At 33.4% G+C, this 21107-nt stretch overlaps 1 long non-coding RNA gene across 1 annotated transcript in view; it reads right to left on the reverse strand.

Annotated features, from left to right (window-relative positions):
- LOC146995915 (uncharacterized) overlaps positions 1-20728 on the reverse strand; it is a 47518-nt gene extending 26790 nt beyond the window's left edge. Inside the window, exon 1 of the long non-coding RNA XR_015042692.1 lies at positions 20558-20728. This is a non-coding gene — a long non-coding RNA (uncharacterized LOC146995915). The remainder of the gene's footprint in view (positions 1-20557) is intronic.
- Positions 20729-21107: the final 379 nt, after the last annotated feature.

Consider the following 21107-nt stretch of genomic DNA (forward strand, 5'->3'; position numbering starts at 1 on the left):
AGATGTAAAGTCTGAAAAAATTTCATAAGACAACAGAAAAAATTTCATAAGACAACAAAAACAGAAAAGAACGATTACTTGCTTAGCTAGTTGATTAGTATGATTAGCGTTCATTACAGAGCTGCAATATTTTAGTCAATTTAGTTAGAGCTCTTTGTTTTTGATAGATGTAAAGTCTGAAAAAATTTCATAAGACAACAGGAAAAGGCATAAGGTTTCGGTGCCCACCGAAAACATCGCGGACGAAAACAACGCAAGGTGAAAACGTCGTGGTACAAAATATCGTGGGAGAAAAGAAAGCAAAGAGAAAACATCGTGGTACAAAATATCGTCATTGAAAATAAAGCGGTTCAAAAACTTCGCTGTTTAAAAACATCGTCATCGAAAATATCGCACCGCAATCATGTTTTGTATCACGACGTTTTCGCCTTGCGACGTTTTCGTCTGCGATGTTTTCGGCTGTAACCAATGTTCCGGAATTCATTGCTGGCCACATTCAGAAGTGTCCAGTTCTGTAATACCGAATCGATGACCTTATTTTAGGAAAGGAGTATGGACTGTTAGAAAGTTAGTCAATGCAGTTGACTAAGTTCGTACCAGTTGCTGCTTGCGTTTGCACCCAATTGCCACGGGTGGTATGGATTTTCCACGGGTTGTAACACGTTGAGTAGCGGACTATGATGTCGCTAGGGCAGTTTAGGTCTATTGCACAGTCATCCGATCTTAACTCACATTCATGTACTTTCTTCTTTCAAAGCCTTAATTCCGCTGATGGGTATCTTGCAGAAAAGGTGCAGTTCCCAGCACCTTTGTAGAACCGTATCTGTACGGTGCAGGTAGCGGCCTATATTTCGCTATTGCAAGCCTACTTCACGCATCCGTACTATGCGACCACGTTTGAAAACGTCCAGTTGTCTAAAAAGTAGTCGACAACTTTATAATGGTATTATTAGCTGCGTATCTAGAGAACTGCAACGCCGACAACAAAAAAGGATAAACCTTGCAATACTGCAGTATTATTCTGGAGGCTCTACTGCCTAAGCAGTACTTCTCAGAGCATTTGCTACAGAGTTCCTTACGAACCCTGTAAAGGAATGGTACATAAAATGTGTCCTTCGGAGGAAATCTTGAGCTGGTGAAAAGAAGAGAAAAGGCGCTTTGCCCTGTAGCAGCTGAAGCCACCACGCATCTGGTGCCATCTACAGCACTAAGAGAAAATCCAGGCAGGCGGGTGGAGAAGATGAGTTTTCCCAAGTGTAAGAGTAGCGCCAGCTTCCAGGTGGCAGTGTTCAATTTAGGCAACACACAAGATAGAAAAATATACAGTATTTAAGAATTTACATCATTAAGCGTAACACGTAGTTGGGCTATGTATAGGTAAAATACATGTAATATTGGTACGTAAAAATTTAACAGGTAAAATTTGCACTGTATCGGATTTATTCTTTGAAGTATCGAATTTATTCTTTATTATTGATTCTTTAGCAATAGTCAATTTTTAGCCGATGCTCCATACACAGCGCTCGCTTCACGTGATTTGGAAGAATTGTGGTTTTTAATTTTTAACCATAAATTTTTCTGAGCTCTAATGCTTGAACACCAATTACTATCACAATAAGAACCAATCAACAAGGTTTGCAGCGTCAATACGTCCTTAAAGAGAAGCCTCCTTTCTGAAAGCTGGAAGTTTAAGGACATCAAATTATTGTCCATCTCAGTGGGGTGCGAATGATAGCCCTTTCGGTCAAAACAAGACCATCTCGATCCAAATGGTATTAGCAAGTTAGGGGAATTTCGCTCAGTCATGAGAGAACGCTTTAACGAACCACAGCGTTGTTTTTAGATTGAATGTTTAATTTAATCTTGATTTTTTTTTTTTTTTTTTTTTTTTTTTTGGGTTTCATTAAGCTTTTAAAGTGTTGTATGCCGAGAAAGTGTGTTAAAGTGTTACGCGGAGAAAATTATTATGCCGGTCCTAAAGTGTCAGTATATAGATTTTCTAAACAACCGTATTTATTGCAAAAATAGTTAAAATCGATACCACGGGAAAATTTTACTACTTCAAAATATTCCAAGGTAAGTCAAGCCTAATTTGAAATTTAAATTTATTAATGTATTTGCTACTGTATTTTAGGAAATGGACATGTTTAATAGTATGAAATTTCATTTTTATAGTATACATTATGTATAATACTGTATAGGGCAATCACGTAGCATGTAATTATGCATCTAATTGCAAATATTTACTTTCTTTTTAAAATTTCCAATTTTTGACTTTTTTTTTTAATTTTATAGCTTTAAACTATCATGTTCGTACTTATATAGCAGAAAATATAAGTATTTAATTTAATATTTAATGTAGTTTTGTATTAGAAGTTTTTATAATGATATTGTCAAAACAATAAACATGTTCGTGGTTTTTTAAAGTTATAATATAAAATGCATACGTTTTATATAAAATAAGAAGGAAATTAAATTCCTGATGGATAAAAATTCAAATATCAGTAAAACTTATGTCAGTAAGAATCCTTTTCTCCCTCCTACCCGTCGTGTGGGGGACAAACATACATATGCTTGCAATTACATATTCCATTCAGAAATAAATAGCAGTACAAGAAATCCTACGTTTATGATTTTAAAATTAGTAATTAGATTGTTTGGCGATTAAAATTAGTATTTAGATTGATTGATTAATAATTAGATTAGATTAATTGGGCTGGCTGTTTGGAATTGTTCATGATTTTTCCATCTTTACAATACAAACCAATTTCTCTTAAATCCTCCTCCTCCAAGTTACCCCTTCCTTCAGGGAGTGCTTTGCCATAGTTCAAATAATCCTAATTTTTATGGCTCTCTAAACGTATATCTTGATTTAATTTAATTATTGTTTATTTTTCGAAATCTATTTCTGGTCTACATCTCTACAAGTTTACATTTATAATACTACTTTTCGAGACCATTTTAAAGACGTAATTATGAGTGTTCAATAACTTTTTTTCAAGGAGGAATTGCTTTTTTGTCACGGTTTTTTAAATAAGCTAACTGTCCGTTGAATTACAGTTTTAAATTAAAGATTAATTTTGTTGCATTGAATAACTTGTTTTTGCAGATAGAAGTCTGTGCCACTCAAAATACGTTAACTTTTTATTTGAAAATGTCGGAGGTCAGTTTTACCAATAATATTTAAAAAGGAAAAAAAAAAAAAAAAAAAAAAAGCTTTATTGCAGACTGCAGCTCAATTTATTTTTAATAGCAGTAGTTTTTTATTCAATACCTAAGTCGATATTTAATAGAATAATGAAGCGTATGTAATCATCTTATGGTGATTGATTGTGAGAATTTCGCTTCCTAACCTGGAATGTTCTCGTTGCCTTCTGTCGAATGTCGCATAGTTTCATGCGAGAAGGTTATTTTTTTATATATATTTTTTATGCTTATAAAATAGATTAATCCAATAACCTACTATCAGCTTCCTATTTTAAGTAATGTAAATTTATAGAATGGAGATTTCTAGTAGATTAATAGTTGTTCCTCCAGGAGAAACTTCTGTCTAATGAAAGTTCTTTAAATTGAGGTCGCAACGGAATTGCTCTATAAAATGAGTTGCACTTGCTATGATCTGATAAATATCTGAAGAAAGCGTATCAGAGAATTTGAAGGCGAAACGGTGTTTTTAACGGGGATTCATTTTCTAACTTCCCGAACGGATGATGTGAAGCTGAACTAAGCTGATAGCAACCTACTGCCACTAATCACTGTGTTCGAAACCAAAATACAATTCTGCATAAATACTCTAGCGGTAGATATGAATTGTTTGAAATGACGAATTTAAGATTACTTTCTAAATAAATGCATATTTAGTTTATTATTCTTCATTAAATAATTATAAAATTTAGTGTAAATCCACTTACTAATACATAAAGAGGAAAAGCTTTCTTATTCTATTACTCAATCGCATAGATTGACTGATTGACTAGAATATGCGTATATAGCGTATAGTATACACATTCACAATTTTAACCTTGTTTACTTACGAAGTTAAAAAAATTGGATTGCTTCAAATATCAATTAGTTTTTTTCCATGATGACACTAAGTGCCTCATTCGTCCTTACCAACCACAGGTGCTTCGTTTTTATTGGGCCTGAAAATTCCACGAGCAGAGCGAAGCTGCACGACGCCATATTTTTATGGAATGAAACAGGGTGCTGCTGTTTTCGTTGAAAAGAGAGTTTAAAAGAAGATCGGCAGAAGTTAGAAGCCGGTTATCACGTTTAAAATTATATTATTAATGAGAGAGAGTCTCAAGAATCAGATAGAATTCTAAGGATACAGAGAATATTCGCACATTTTTAGACGATTTTGCTATAAAAAAATTGCCTGCTTAGAAAAAAAAATTAACTACGATTATATTTTGGAAATTGTAAATTATCGCCTGCCATTTTGTCTTCACTCAAAATGGCGCTTTTTAAGAAGCAATGGACGGAAGGCTATGTTTCTGTTCTTCCTGAAAAAAATTATTCTTATTTAGTTAATAAAAAATGCTCTGAAAGCCATAAGTTTTCTGTCTCTAAAGGAAAGATAGATAGTTTGTCGATAACAAAGGGAGGGAATTCAAAATTTAGCTTCAAGGGGAAAAATTGTTAAATATACATATCTAAGGGAAAAATGAATTGGATTGGATTATTTAATTATGGCAAAGCACACGAGAGCTATCTTTGTAAAGGGAGGGATGCCTTCATGGAGGACTTTCTAAGGGAAACTGGCTCGTATACACGTTACACATGAGGAAAACCACGAAAACGCCCATACAGCCAGCCCGTTTGCGGGATTCAAACCTCAGACCGAAGTACCAGTGTTCAGCGTCTTTACCGCTAGGCCGCTGGTGGGCTAAGGGAATAATGGAAAATTTCAAATGTTGCAAAAGTAAGAACTTAAGTGTTAAAAGAAAATCTAAGTGAAAAGACAATTGCATAATAATTAAAATGATCAGTGTCAACTGTAAACAAAGTGATTAATGCCGATCTGAATCTTAAAAAGGCAAAAAAATGCAATTTGCGACATGTAAACTTTCTCCACTACATGTCGCCAAAAGCAGAATTCTCTATGAGAAACAATTTTTCGGATAAAAATGGGAAAATGTTGTGACAATAGATGGCTGTTGGGTATATTTAAATGAAAAGAGATCCATTTTTTGTTCTCAAAGAGAAAAAAATCTTAGAGCATGGTTCAAAGTATCTAAAGAAAAGTTTTCAAAGGGATTTATGATTGTTGCTGGTTTTTGAAATAACGATAAATAAAAATTAAAGAGAGTGCAGAAAACTGTTAAGAACAACTTCACATATTATCTATATCCAATTTTCCAATTTTGAAATGCCCTTTCTTTACCCACAGTGCCATCCATCAGTAGAACTGCATCAAGCCCAAACAAGCAGACGCACGTCAAAATCCACTGTTAATTTACTGGAAAAATTGAACAAGCCCTGGAAAAAGGATCGAGGCCATACCCTTCACTCATATCCTTACTAAGTCTCCTGATGTATCATCGACGAATTTTGCACTTTTAGGCTTTATTTATTTATTTACTTATTTTTGGAATTACGTGTAAAAACGATAATGAAGAATAAGGGTTATCAAATGGAACATTTGAAGCGCAAGAATTTTAAGTAAAATATTTCTGTAAATACAATAAAAATCGTCTAAGAAATGTGCGAACAGCTTCTGCATTTTGATTTGTTTGGAACTGTCAAAGTTATAAATATGTTCTATTTTAACAGGCTTTAATTCGCTCTAGAAGTCTATTATTGTAAACGATGGTTTGATGTTAAGTGCTACTTATTATGTTTTATAAATCAATTGGCAGAAATATTGAAAATAAAATTATTATTTGCAAAGATTACAAGAATTGTTCGGTGCAAAATAAATTAGTGCTAACTGCCTAAGAAGAGAAAGGCTTTCATGGAGAACTTACTAGGTAAACCTAAGTTATAAAACCAAGAAAATGCCCCTACAGCCAGCAAGGTGTTCAAAGCCAAATCTAACTACGAGTATTCAGCCGTCTTATCACCCCACCCAATGAGGAGTACAAGCTACAAAATTCATAAAATTGATTATTTTAAGATAAATTCTGTGATACCCTATAAAGTTTGATTTATAGGGTATCACAGAATAACTAAACTAATAATTGGTATAAACTAGTATCATATTCCTAACATTAATTAAGCGAATTACCGCTATATCTGGACAGAACTACAGAGTCTCAAGGAGGTTTAAAAACTCTAGAATTTTTCGAGGCCAAAAAAGTAAAGAAAGCCGCAATGCGATCGAACTACAATGCGACTGGGACTCGAGCTGCTGACTTCCCGAATACGCGCCGAGCATGCTTCCAGCTACACCACAAAGCCATTCGCAAAGGAGGGAAGAAATACCCCATAACATTTTATGAAGTTTCACATTCCTGAGTTTTGTGGGGTTAAATATTTTTTTCAGAAGGGCATTAAAACTGATATTTACATGCGTGTTAACATAGACATGTAACTGTTTGATATGTGTGATATAACACACACACATAGTATATATAGACAAGCGTGATGTAAAAATTGTGTAAATCAAAATTACAACTTTAATTATCAATAGACCCTTGATTCTTCATTTTAATTTGGGAATGTTCCCTCTCTAATATAAGAATAGTAAATGCTTATAATAACTTTCTCTAGATTAATCTGTATCATTTGACTTTTACATAACGCTCTGAAGAAAACAATTTATATGATCCTTCAACCAGTAATAATTTTGGAGCTTTATTCATAATCCTATGAAATAGTATTGAAGCTGTAACTCTAATGATTTAAGATTTCATCGTGAAAACAAGACTCTTCGTGCTGCTCTTTTCTTCCGGTCAAATATAAAAAATATAAATGTTAGACGGCACGATTAATGTGCCAAATTTTTTGTTGCTGCAAAAGGTTTAACTGCAATAAAACAAATATTACTTAAATTTGTCATGACTGGTTCTTATTAAATCTGCAATTACTATTTCATGCTTCACTATCTGATGTCTGCGACATTCCCAAATCATCACATATTCAAACCAGACAGATTCTCTCAAATGCACAGGTCCTTCCAATGGAAAGTTTATTCAGCCAACAGCGTTTAATTAATAGAAAATTCATTGTAAGCCCTGACTGAAAGCTCATCTACAGAAGTAAAAGAAGTGTTATTATTATCATCTGAAATTACAATTTTTATAATTTTTTAAAGCAATGACTGCATGATGTTTTAGCCAGCTCTTCAAATCCTCGTTCATTAATAAATTCAAACCAATGCATGAGAAATAGGAAAAAAATGTGCTTCAATCTTCTAAATGATTTGATGTGTGATTTCGAAGGCCAGCATAAAGCTTACAATAAAGTGATTTAAACTTTGATCAGTTCAGATTCACAAGGTCTACAGTTCTGTAAAAGGAGTAAACGCTTAAGGTCTACAGTTCTGTACAAGGAATAAATGTTTACGATTACAGTACGTGCCCATAAACTCAATTACACAAAATTATTTTCTAAACTGATTATAGAAATGTAAAAACTAAGCAAATAAAAATAAAACAATGCATAACATTATAACAACAGACACAAAAATATAAATGGACTGAATATTTACATAAATTTATATCAATATGTGTAATTTAAACTGCATATATTAGGCATTACAATATGGTTGTGAAAAAAATTACAAAATGTTATGTTGAAAATCATGTGCACGACTGTTATCCTTGAGGTGTCCCGTATGTAAGATCCTGCGCTACTGATAAAAGATGCTAACTCGCTCGAGACATGCGTAGGAATGAGAAACAGGCTGACAAGATGGTAGTGTCGTTTCAACAGTGGCATTGGGGATTTCTTTTTAATCGAAGGACTAAAACATGTACAGGCTTACTGTTCGATGAGAATTTAGTACCGCGATAGGTGCATGAATCATTCCCAAGCGCTGAAATGAAATGAGAAGAAGAAAATCATCTTCACTATATTATGGAGGATATCTTCATCCGGATTTAGCCAACAGCTTCCAGACGTAACTTCTAACTTCATGTAGTGCTGGTTCAGCAGAACTGCTCAGCAGTGTAGCCATTGCAAATGTAAAGCGTATCCCATGTAAGGAGTTAGTATTATTGCTTGGCAGTAAAAAGCTCATGCCTTTCATTATGACTCGAGAGAATGTGTGCAAATTACGTACACAAACGTTTAAAACCTAAAATGGTCATCATAGGATAGAATTTCAGTATGCCAACTGACGTATAATTTCTGTGTAAGTGTATGAATAGATTGAAAAAATGATTATCAGCAATATTACTCTTTCAGTCGAATTTCCAATAAAATGATAAAAAAGGTATTTACAATTAAATAATTATATTTGTTATTGCTTCATAATCCATATTGAGCACGCTCAAAAGCAGTATCTCATTAATTTTAAACAAATGCCTTTATATTAGTTCATTTGCTCTAATCTACCATTTTCAAAATTCATCTGGAAATAATTCCAAAGAAAAAACTAAAAGAAAAAAAAACTTAAGAACTAAAAAGAATAAAGTTCTATGTACTCGTACTAAATTCGAGATATTCTTTATTTCAGAAGTGCATCTTTTTTAGCCTGAAGGCTGTAGAGATGATTTAATTGAAAGCATAAAATTAGAAGATAATTTAAAATTGCACAACACTGGAAAAAGGTTTATGTAACTAAACCATAAACATAACAACTTATTCGAGTAATTAATGGATTTGATGTGCTTTATACATACGATACATACGATTCTTTATAAGATTTGTGAAAATGTAATATTTTCTCCTGCAACAACTTTTTTAAACGTTCAATATGAGCATTTGTCGTGAAAACGTAATATTTCTCTGTAAATCAAAGAACGGAAATAATGAAACATGCGAAGAAGTTTGAAAGGATTCCATGTAAAACAACAAATGAAAATAATGAAAATTCATTAGAGGTTAGTATCTCAAAATTTATTTTTTAACTTTCTGCTATTAATAATTAAGTCTTGAGGCAGCCTTTAAGTTATAGGGTTTTAGTTGATCCAGTAAATGATAATTAGATCAAAATCTCCTAACAGACGTGAAGCGAATTATCGATATGTTTGAAAATAACTACAAAGTCAGAGAAAGGTTTAAATAAATCTTTTTACTTTAAAAGAGCTTAGAACATAAATGCACGTTCTTGTACTAACAGTATCAACGACAAATCGTCTTGAGGCTATTAAAGGAACCGTTAAAATAAACTAAAACATGCACTAGTAGTCAAAGACTATACACTTTAAATCTTACTATAAGCTGGTCGAGTATCTCAACCGGCATATTAAATACAAATGTCTGCAGCGATATAAGCAGAGCCGAATAATTAAAACTTATCAGAGCTGGCAAGACCTAAACGTAGCTTGCACATGCAAGCCAGAAACACTCTGTCTTAAACTCTAAAAGCCTCAGCTTAAGTACTCTCTAACACGTTTACATTCTGGCGAAAAAGCGAAAAGGAAAACTTATAGTAAATGTAGAATTTATAAATAAATGGTAATTTAAATAATAACCTTTTAAATTTAATGATGATATATTAATGCAGTTATTTTATTTCTATTTCATAATATGCCATCAAATGACTTATGAATGATCGTTATCAATTAATTTCCTATTTGTTACTTACTGCCAGTAAAAGGAGGTAACAATTAAGTGACCTACTTCTCTCTAAACAACGTCTTCTGTTTCGAAAACTGCTTTCTTAAAGATGTTGAAAAACCGTAATTCCAGAAAAGTAAGACACTGAAGAGGAAAATCTGATGAATAGCTTTTTGAACTTCATTCAGTTTATGATGGAACAGTATTTTATTATGGTAGTCATATTAATTATTCTGAAGAGGCATTTTAATTGCTATTTAAGAAGAGAAACTTTTTAGACTCATGCCTTTATTTAATTTTGAATGATTTTAAAATATTGGCCCAGCTTGTAACGTTATAGAATTCAGATTTATCTGAAATGTGAAATTCTGCAAGAATGTTCGGCTCAAAGCATTTCTTCAAAAACCCTTTTAAACTTTCAAATGCAAACTTTAAGAATTATAAATTTATATTAAAATCAAAGTAATACAATTTGAAAATAGTGTTGCTATTTTCCTCATAACTATTTTGTACCGTGAATGAAAGAAATTATGGACAAATGGCAATATATAAATAAACTAATAAAAGTTCGAAACACGTTATTCGATTTGGTAAATTAAGATCGATTTGCATATTCATTTTTAATATTTTCTGTGCCTGATTTTTTTTATTAAATTCTTCCTAACAGAAATAAAACATAGTTTTTTATAATCATATATTTTGAAACTACATTTTCCGCAATAACTCTTTTTATCTAAGCACAAATCGCTATTTTCACCTGCTCTCTGTGTGGTACCTAAAAGTGAAAAGTAATCGATGACAAATTTCTGCGTAGCATATACAAGTAGGAATTAATTTTTCCACCTTAAAGTCAGGGAAATTACGTCAAGTCGTTGATTACTACGAAGTAGTGTTTACAGGACATCAGTTTTTGTTTGAAATGAACAAGTCTTATAGCGGTTAGCTGAGTCGGCTGTCACATCATTGGGGCGTATTCGAATCCTGGCGAAGGCATGGGCGTCTGTAGTGTCAAATGTAACCCTGGTCTCTTCCTTTGATTTGCTCTGAGTAATTTCTTGGTAAAGTGACGGTTAGAGTCGCAGTGATTCAAAAGCTAGGGAAAACCGCTAGCGTTTTCTGACTTCCCTTAATTGATTTCTGGTAACTAATCATAATTAAATACGATTAATATGCAATATTAAAATAATTATAATTGTGTACGTTGTCTACATAGAAATATCATTAAGCATTAAATGTGCAATATTGAATGAATGTTTAGATTTTTTAATGGCCTTAACCATGCAGTTGTTAGATATGAAAGCATAATATGAAGAAATTTAGGAGTTTGTAAGGAAAGAAATTTTAAAATCTGAAGCAAAACTTGAGATCTGTGAATAACCAGTTTAATAGTCTAACTGCTGCAAAATTAAAAACACAAATATTTTCCTATTTGAGGTAACTTATTATTTTATTCAAACATAGGCAACTCTAAATTCCGTAAGCCGAAAATCTACTTGATTTACTAAGGGGATTTTTTGTGGGATTTATTTTTGAGAAAATGTTTTCCTTAAAGCATGATAATTTGTAAAAAAGGAAAAGAGAAGAAAACAACATTAAGTTTCCACTTATTAGAGTATTCTATATTAATTAACTTATTACAACCGTGCATCTAATAACATACACTTTCAAAGATATCAACCCATAGCTATGCTTTTAGTTAAATTACTTACAAGCTTTCGCGTGCAGAAACGACAAAGACAGACAGCACTATCACTTATAAATCATATGAAGAGAAGCGCATTTGGGGTCTCAGAAACACAAACAACTCCATCTGTTTTCTGCACGAACAAATTACAGACATTTAAATTAATCGACTGCCCTGGCGTTTTCCGTTCCTTCCCCCCTTCTTTTTTTTTTCCTCTATCAAGTAACGAAAACTTGATTTAGGTGCCGTGCAGCAGTATTTTACTTATAGCAGTTAGCGTAAACAGCTAGTATGCTGTGAATTTGGGCATGAATGTGTAGATGTTCACGTTTGTCTTCCCTTAAAAAGAGTTCTGCGCACGCCAGATCTTTTGCCGTGATGTTATTACAGGAAAAAAAAAAAACACGAAATTCTTAACTAATAGCCCCACGAAAAGTATTTTCAATCAAAAGTGTGAAAGTACACTGGAGAAATAAATTAAGAGAATTTGCATATTTTATCGAATTGTATGAAAAGAACTGAACTGAAGGAAAAACACTGCTTCTAGATAAAAATGCAAATCTTGTACGGCAAATACGTAAGCCTACACGTGTGTGTATGCGGAGCCAGCAGAAAAACAGGCTTTATAAGCGCGTGGAGAGTACGACGAATTGCGTTCGCTAGCACACCAACGTGCGAATTCGGCGAATTTCTTGGTATTATCTTTCAGCAATCGGTTAAATTCACATCGAAACAGTAAAAATGAGTAACCACCAACGTTTAGATGATGAAATGAGGTTGCGAATTGTGGGGAGGCTAGATGCAGGTCAATTTCAAGTCCAGATCTGCAGAGAGTTTAATTTAACGCCCAGCGTCGTGTGTAACCTATGGAAAGAGTTTCAGAATACTGGATCCATCGAGAGAAAGCCTGGGCAAGGTCGTCCAAGAGCCACGACGGCCAGAGAAGATCCCTATTTGTCCATTTTAGCGAGGAGTAACAGAGGAGCTACAGCTTCTCAGCTCACTCGAGACCTGTAAGCAGCCACAGGAACCCGTGTAACAATGGTGACTGTTTTCAAAGGACTGAATGAGAGAAGGTTTTTGTTAGAAGACCGGCTGTTTACGTCCCGCTCACGTCTACGGACAAGAGAGTCCGATTAGCATGGTGGAGGCAGCATATTGATTGGAGTACGGAGCAATGGGCGGCCGTTCTGTTCACCGACGAGTTCCGTTTTAGCCTAAACACCGATTCTTGCCGTACTTTCATATGGAGAGAGCCTGGGACCCGCTACCTACCCACCAATGTCCGCGAAATCAACAATTATGGCGGTGGCTTTGGCAATTATGGCATCATGTTGGATGGCCGCACACCTCTCCACGTCTTTGACAGAGGCTCTGTGACTGGTGTGAGATGTAGGGATGAGGTCTTGGAGCCCTATCTTCGCCTTTTCCGGGGTTCAGTAAGCCCCGAGTTCATCCTACAGGAGGACGATAATGCGAGGCCACGTAGAGCTCTTCTGCTCGGCAAATTTCTCGAGAGTGAGAATATTCGCTGGATGGATTGGCCAGCCAGGTTTCCAGACTTCAACCTCATAAAGCATGTTTGGGACGTTCTGGGGAGGACAATTTCCACTCGCAACCCCCCTCTGAGAACAATCCAAGAACTGAAAACAGCGTTGCTGAAAGAGGGGCACCAATTGCCACAGGCACTGATCAACTGCCTTATATCCAGTATGACATCACACTGCGAGACCTGTATGGCTGTAAGAGGGGGCCATACCTACTATTAACCAATTTCTTTTGTGTCTTCTGCAACCGCTATTTCAGACCTTCAGACTCCCATGAGTGTTACACACGAACATGTGTGTCTATTATAACTGTTGATTGTTTATTTTGTTTGTATTATATCTAAAGCAAAAATTTCAAATCCTGCTTTTCTATTTAAAGATGAAGAGAACATGCCATTAGTTTTCTTGAGGTACATAGAAATTTTCCATAAAATTAATATCAATCTCAGGTACCATTACAATCAGTTTTAAAAAAACATGCGCCTTCTACACATTTCCTATCTGCTCTTGTAGAGACATTAGGTTATTTTTAAAACAGGAGTGATGAAAAATGAGCAACGCCCTCGCCGGGAATCGCACCACAGACCTCTGGAATACGCGCCCAGCGTGCTGACCACTAAACTACGAAGGTGGGAGAAATACCTTATGTACTCGCTCTTTTAAAGGAGGATTGGGGTTTTTAGGGGAACTAATCGCCAAATTCTGAGTGTGGAGAATCATCATCCACCACCCTTTTAGTTCGAGCGTCACTGTAGAGACATTAGGTTATTTTTAAAGCGGGAGTGATGAAAAATGAGTAACGCCTTCCCCGGGAATGGAACCACGGACCTCTGGAATACGTGCCCGGTGTGCTGACCACTGCACTAAGAAGCATGCTAAGAAGGCGGGAGAAATACCTTATACAATGGTACATAACTTGGAGATGAGACACACAGTTTATTCCATCTCTACTGCTATTTCTCCTGCTGTACTGATGCTAAGCAATGGAACTTATTACGTCAGACTCACGTTTTATTTGTTTCATTCTAAATGGTGCCCGCCATTGGCCGAGTGATAATACCGCTCAATACTGGTATTTCGAGCTAGCTTATAATTGCTAGATTTTCAGAACCTTGTGTTACTTTTAAAGAAAATTATTCTAATTTTACGATATTAAGCGCGAAATTAGTTTTTTACGCATTTTGCAGTTATTTGCAAAGGCACCAAATATTGTGCCATTTTGGAGATTTTCTGCCATATCTACGTAAATTCGTCTTTTCAAATGACGTTTGGGCTACTGTTTGGATTTCATCTCTTTATTACATCAAAAACAAGTTCTTCTCTTCTTGGAAAAATAAACTTTGTTCTTCCATTTTGTAAAAAATGACTTCGAAAATTAATTTCCATCTGCCGTGCTTTAAAATAACTTAATCTTTCGCTTTCGCGATTTTTGAATACCTTGAGTCTATAATTTAAATAAAATAGTAAATGTTATAAAGGATAATTTCAAAATTATTCTCTAACAAAGCACAAAATGTTATTATACTTGTATTAAAAATAATTTCATTTTTCTAATTTCCCATTTTTATAATAATAACATTGCTCTATTTTCTTAGAAATCAAACAGACATACAGAGAATTCATCATACTTAACTTTATACTTATGAGATTAGATCAGTTTTCTCTGTAAAATTTACTTTATATCTTTTTTCTTTTCCAAAAGTATTCTAATTTTTACTCTTATGAAGGTATCGATATGCACTCTTATAAAGATATGGTATATAATCTCACCAAACGGGTTAGTTGCATGGGATTTATCTAGTTTTCCTTATGAACATTAATATATTACGAAGGTCCATTTTCTTTTAGGCACAGAACAGTGGCAAGCTTTATCATAATCAAAGAATCAACTCCAAGTAATCATTTTGGATGAAAATTTACTTATTAAACTCCTTTAAGCAGCCGTATCTGGAATTCAAGTTTGACATTTAAGAAATTTAAAAAAAAAGGTTCTTAAAATTATTCTTAAAATTATTATTATTATACAAGAACTTGAATCTCAAAAGCTTTTCATTAGTCGAAATTTTAGGGAAACTGGATCAGTATAAGTCAATAGTCTTCAAATTATTTTTTTGAATCAGAAAGCTCCTAAAGCTGTATGTTTTATTTACTTATTTTTTGGAATACCTATCATTCTGAAAAAAGTAAAAATTTAAAAAAAAAAAAAAAAAAAAGGATAAAAAAATACATTAATTTTGCTTATACTTTATGCAGAAAATGAAAAGGAAATCATCATTTCAATATTATTTTTAATGAGCAATTTTTTTAATGACACAAGCTTCATAAGAGTAATACTTGATTTATTAATCAAAAGACCATTTATGAAATAGAAACAAAGATTATCATTTAATTAATCATTTTAAATATTTTACCTAAACGTCCATATAGTACTGAATTTTTTTTTAAATTTAAATTTTGAATAGCGGCACCCTTAGTGAAATTGCATGAAACCCCACGGTTCCGCGGAACATAGTTTGATAACCGATGGCATAAGAATTAGTTGCTTTATGAGATGAAAATGATATAACAATATTGTTTTAAAACAAAAAGTTACATAAAACTGATATTAACAAGCAGATAAGTAACGTTGCTTTAAATGCAGGGTTTTACCATAAAGGTTTTGGTTTAGTTGATTACGGCAAAACATACTAGGGAGGGCTACATGCCTAAGGAGGGGATACCTATGTGGAGGACTTTCTAAGAGAAATTGGCTCTTATACATGTTGCCCACGGGAAAAAAGCCACGAAAACATCCGAGCAGCAAGCCCGTTCGTCTGGAATCTGACACAGGTCTGAACTACCATTGTTCAGCGATTTTACGTCTCGGTCATGTAGAATTTGTCATGTATTTTGTCAAATTTGTCATGTAGAATTTACAGTATTAGTTTAACTAGAGCATGTCAACTGAGAAATTCTTCTGAATATCCGAAATTTGTTAATAAAGTAATTTTCGCATATTTCTTTCAATTATAAAGCGAAGCGGATATTTATAGAAGTAATTTACCTTAAAAGGGTCTTTCCACCCGTCTTCTTGTGTTTTGCTGATACATTAGAAATTGGCGAATAGTCGCTTCGCAGTTCTACCTCCAAACCAACTTCAATTTAGCTAGAATCGTATAGTTATTTTAGCTTTATTATTCAGCATAACTTTCTTCGGACTTACGCCATATACTATTAAACAGCAAAATTTCAAAAATTTTACAAGCAGCATAGCATTATGCGTTTAGAATTCCCGATGTGGTGTTAAGAGTCATTATTATTATTTACGTGTTCCGCACTAAGGCATTACACGAAAGGGAGGGGTGCCTTCGTGGAGGACTTTCTAAGGGAAACTGGCTCGTTTTAACACGTTACAGACTATTGTTTTCGTTTTGCGATTTTGCGTTGAATCTCTATAAATGTCCGTTTTACTTTTCAAACTGTTGCCACCAAATGTTAGAGTCTTGCATTTTATTTGAAGAAATTAAACAGTGAAAAATCTGCATAAATGTATGTCTATTTCTCGCATTGTGATAAAACAGCGGTACATAGAGCGATCGAATTTTGAATGACTTAATCCTCCTACGAATATGGGCATGTGAAAGAGCAAATTTGAAATTTGGAATTTGTTTTAGATTTCATATTTGTAAAACTTTAACGAATTTTTGAGTAACAAACTCAACGATTCAAAAGCGAGCAATGGCAACACTCTACGGCGGGGAGGGAGAAACTTTTTATCCCCAGCGGGCGCGGAACTGTGTATCGGAAATTCTAAAGCTATGCTCATTTTAAAATTATTTTGCTACATTGCTATTGAACTGAATTTTATGGTTTAAGTGCAAAGAACATGATATTTAATAAATAAAGATAACAGACAAAACGTTAAAAAAACGGCCCTTTGGACGTAATTTTAAATCTGAAACCTTTCAGATTTTTTTTATTTATTAATCTCTCTCTCTCTCTCTTTTTTTAAAAGAGAGAGAACTCTCTCTCTCTCTAAAAGAGATTTTAAATTACGACCCATTGGATGTAATTTAAAATCTGAAATGTTTCAGATTTTTTTTTAATTATTAATCTTTCTTTCTGTCTTTTTTTCTCAGTTTATCATATTAATGTTCAGAACTGATTAAATATCGCGTTCTTGGCGCTTATTCCACAATTGAATTCCACAGCCAAAATCACAAAATACTTAAAAGTGGCATATAATATTTAGAATTTCTGATAGAGTCTCCAATGCTTGAGATAAAAATGTTTTATTCTGTATAGTGTTGACACTGTTCGCTGCTTTCCAATCGTTGAGTTTTCCAAGATGCGTTAAATTTTACAAAATATGAAATAGATAGTAAAACAAATTCGAAATATAAAATTCAGGCTTCCAGGTGCTTTCTGCTCGCCGCATATTTAGGGTGCTGCCATACCGCACCGACACTATACATTTACAAACATCCATGCCTTCTCCGGTATTCGAATTTGGGAACTTCAGAACGGCAGACAGCGACGTTAACCACTATATCGTTTAGGAGGCAATAGTTTATCTACTAAATAAACTAAACCTAGTAAATAAACATGCTAGAAAAAAAATTATACAAAAGTTAGGAACATTTTTTACGACTACAAAGAGTAGCAGTTTTATAGGTAAAGATATAAGGGAGCAAATCATTCGGATATTTTCATCAATTCACATCAGTATTAGTATAGAGAATATACAGTAAAATATAAGTAGTATAGAGAATATTAAAAAAATGCATGGTAAATTTTAACACTCTGTAAACAGGAACACTGATCAGCTGACTGCGCCCACGGCCCACACTTTCGCCTTTTCTAATATAAGATACTATTCAGTATCATAATAACAATAATATTTATTTAAAGAATATTTTTCGTGGGTTCTGGAAAACAAAGCGTGGTGCTCTGATGTATATAATATATTCAAGTTGAATAAATTAATTCAATGTTGAATAAATTAAATATGAACTTCCTATATAAATTTTGTTAGTCTTTTACTAATTTTATTTTTACCTATTTCTTACTTTAGCTATTCGTTAGACATGTTCTGATTCCTTTTAAAGGCAATATTCAGGATTATCCCATGTACTGATTGAAAGAAAAAATATGTAATATTTTCATTTTTTTCTCTCATAGCACATAGCTGGTCCAGGAACCATGATAAATGTCAAATCGCAATTCAATTCATGCCACACAATGTCTTGCATTTTTTTTAATTGCTTAAGTGGTGTGGTTAATGCAGAACACGAAAGCGATTTTTATAGTAATTCTACAAGAAAAACTCCATGGGGCCAAAAATTAAACCGGGTGATCTTAGCCCATTATATAGATACTTATCGTTTCTTTTAGCATGCCTGATCGGCTGTGAAGCTTTAACGTCATCTAATTTTATACGCCGTAATTTTTCCTCAGACGATATGCCACCTTTTGCATAAAAATTGTTGAATTTATATTAATTATTAGTAAACATCTTGTACTAAACTAATAATTTCTTATATTTAGGAAACAAAGCTTGTTTTAGGCCTGATGCCAGGTTTTTCTCCATTATATCGTACATATTTATATATTGGCAGAATTTAAAGATTTAAATTCTAAGGTACCCTTAATTTAAGAATTAACAACAATAGAAAAATTTGGTTCTAAGAAAGTAAATTAAATGAAACGTTAAATACATCACTATTGCTATTTATATTTTTGTTATGATAATAAGCACTAGTTTATTAATAACAGTTTTGAAATATTTATTGCCTTTGAAATATTTAGCAATTCATAAAAATTTGCGACTCTAAGATGACATCGACTTCTTTCCTGCTCGCACTTCTATTTCACTGTTACCGTAAACAATTATTTCACATTCACGAAGGCGCATCCCGCTTTTTAGCGAAGCTTGTGTAGGAGAATAAGTCTTCCAGAACTGAAAAAATATAATATTTCGCCTTCCGTATGTTTGAATTTGCGTTATTATTTCTTGTAGCAAAGCTGCGTTTCGCAGAGAATATTTCCATATCAAATGTTCTAAATCAGTTCTATCATTATTCAAAAACAACAACTACCTTGATCTCTATAGCTCAGTCTGTCACACGTATAGTTTGACAGAAGTAAAAAGCGAGTTTCTGTCAATTCAGCTTCCTTCTGAAACACTGAAGCAAAATTTAAGTCAATGCTTTCCTAACAAAAACAGGATTCAACCGGTTCGTTTCGTGTGCCATGGCTTCTGGAGAACTTAATTCCGAGGTTACTGAAGGAAAAAGTTACTTACTTGGCATATTTTATTATTTTTGCTCTCTAATATGTAAATTTTCTCCGCCTATCAATTAAACAGTGCTCAGGATGAAGGTTGTTTCAAAAATTAATGTCCAAGATCTTCTTTCCTGCTCGCACTTCTCTCTCACTGGTACCATTAACAATTACTTCTCATTCATGAAGGTGTTACTTACCGTTCCGGTTGAAAGGGTCCAGGTGTTTGTAAATATATCTTTGTGATCAGGATATAGTTTATCGTTTAGTGATAAAAGTAAACCCAAAAAACTTATGAAATATCTCTTTCTACAAACGTATATCGTGTTATGATGCGAAATCAGAGTGTTTCGAAGTAGCAATCTTGATTTCATATTATTTTCTTACTCTACGCTTTGCTTTTTATTAGTTACATTTCTTTTTCCATTAAAAAGAGTTTGTTAGGTGGAATGTTTGATTTTCTTAACACTGGAAAAAATAAACTCTTTGTAACCTGCATATTTTATTCTACAGTTTTTCGACTGTACAAAGCCTTTCATTTAATAATTTATCAATAGCTTTTATGCTCCTACAAGTTTAAATTTCCTCATTTGACGGTAGATGTTTTAGAATACAGCAAAGAGCTTATTCGACAGAATTTGCAATGGACTTTGATTTTCAGTATATTGTTTAATACATATATTTTATCTTCTGAGATCATAAATTAAGTAAATTAAATAAAATAAAAGGAAAGAAATTATATTAAAACTGAATATTTATAACACTAAAACAAACACATTTTAGCTCTGGTATAGTGAATACAGGCGAAAACATTGCGGAAAAAACAATTATGAGTTATGGGTTAAGAGTTATAATGAGTGATACAGTTGGAGTAGAGCTGCTCTTATTCTTTAATTCATTGAACCTTTCATCATTAAAGATAAAAAAAATCCTAAAAAACACACCAAATCCTAATGATGATTTAATTGCTATCTTGTTTTATATTTCCAAACAAACATTTGAAATGTTTTTAAATTACTATAGAATTGGATATGCATTTTGTTCTCCCTCCTTTCAAATCTCTCTAAATTAAAGGAAAATCAGAAAATTTGCAATATGATAATAGAAACATAATATTATTAATACTAAACTTTGTTATGATAAATACGATACGCATAACTTTAAGGTGTACATTATTTTCATGTACATTTACACGGAAAGAGATAAAGGGACATCATGCGATATCAGTGTATAGTAGCATAGCTTAAAAGTTTATCGAAAGAAGCTTACATTTCATGCCGTAAAAAACGAAAATAAATTCTGAAATAGCCGTTTTAAAGAAACGTCACTCCGCCAGTATTGGCTCAAAGAACAGTTTTAAAGACCATTTATCGATACTGTAATCATAGTTACTTACAGATGTCCTTCTTAAACATCAGGCCTTCTGCTGTCTGACAGCCAAATATTAGTCTATAAAAGCAAATTTAGCAATTAATTCGTCATCACTCAAATTGAATTAAAAAAAGTGAGATTAATGAAGTCTTCCTGCAATTAGCTGCGCGGAGAAGGAAAATAAACTTTGAATCAACTCAAATGCACTCGTGTCGCTACTACAGAATTCACTTTATCAGCTAATACTACACATAGATATATTTATGACGCAGGTCTTTCTGTGCCAGTACTTTGGGTATCTCTTTTCAGCGTATCACCAGGGAAGCGAAAGAATGAATAAACATGTGAGTATGAAAACTGGGAAGATCCGTACTCTTTACAGATGAATCAAAACACTCCTTGAACAATGATACTCGACGTTGTTTGATGTGGAAAGAAGCAGATATTACTACTAATTTCACGAATAACTCTGATGATAGAGACAATCGTGGAGGAAATGCAAATTTGTATAGGACTGATAGGAACAGAATTATGCTCATATGAAATAGAAATGATAATTTTAGATAACTTTGTAA

The sequence above is a fragment of the Stegodyphus dumicola genome, chromosome 8 (assembly GCF_044657685.1).
Source record: "Stegodyphus dumicola isolate Sdum_Otavi_A_Nest chromosome 8, ASM4465768v1".
In the NCBI taxonomy this organism is placed as follows: Eukaryota; Metazoa; Arthropoda; class Arachnida; order Araneae; family Eresidae; genus Stegodyphus; species Stegodyphus dumicola.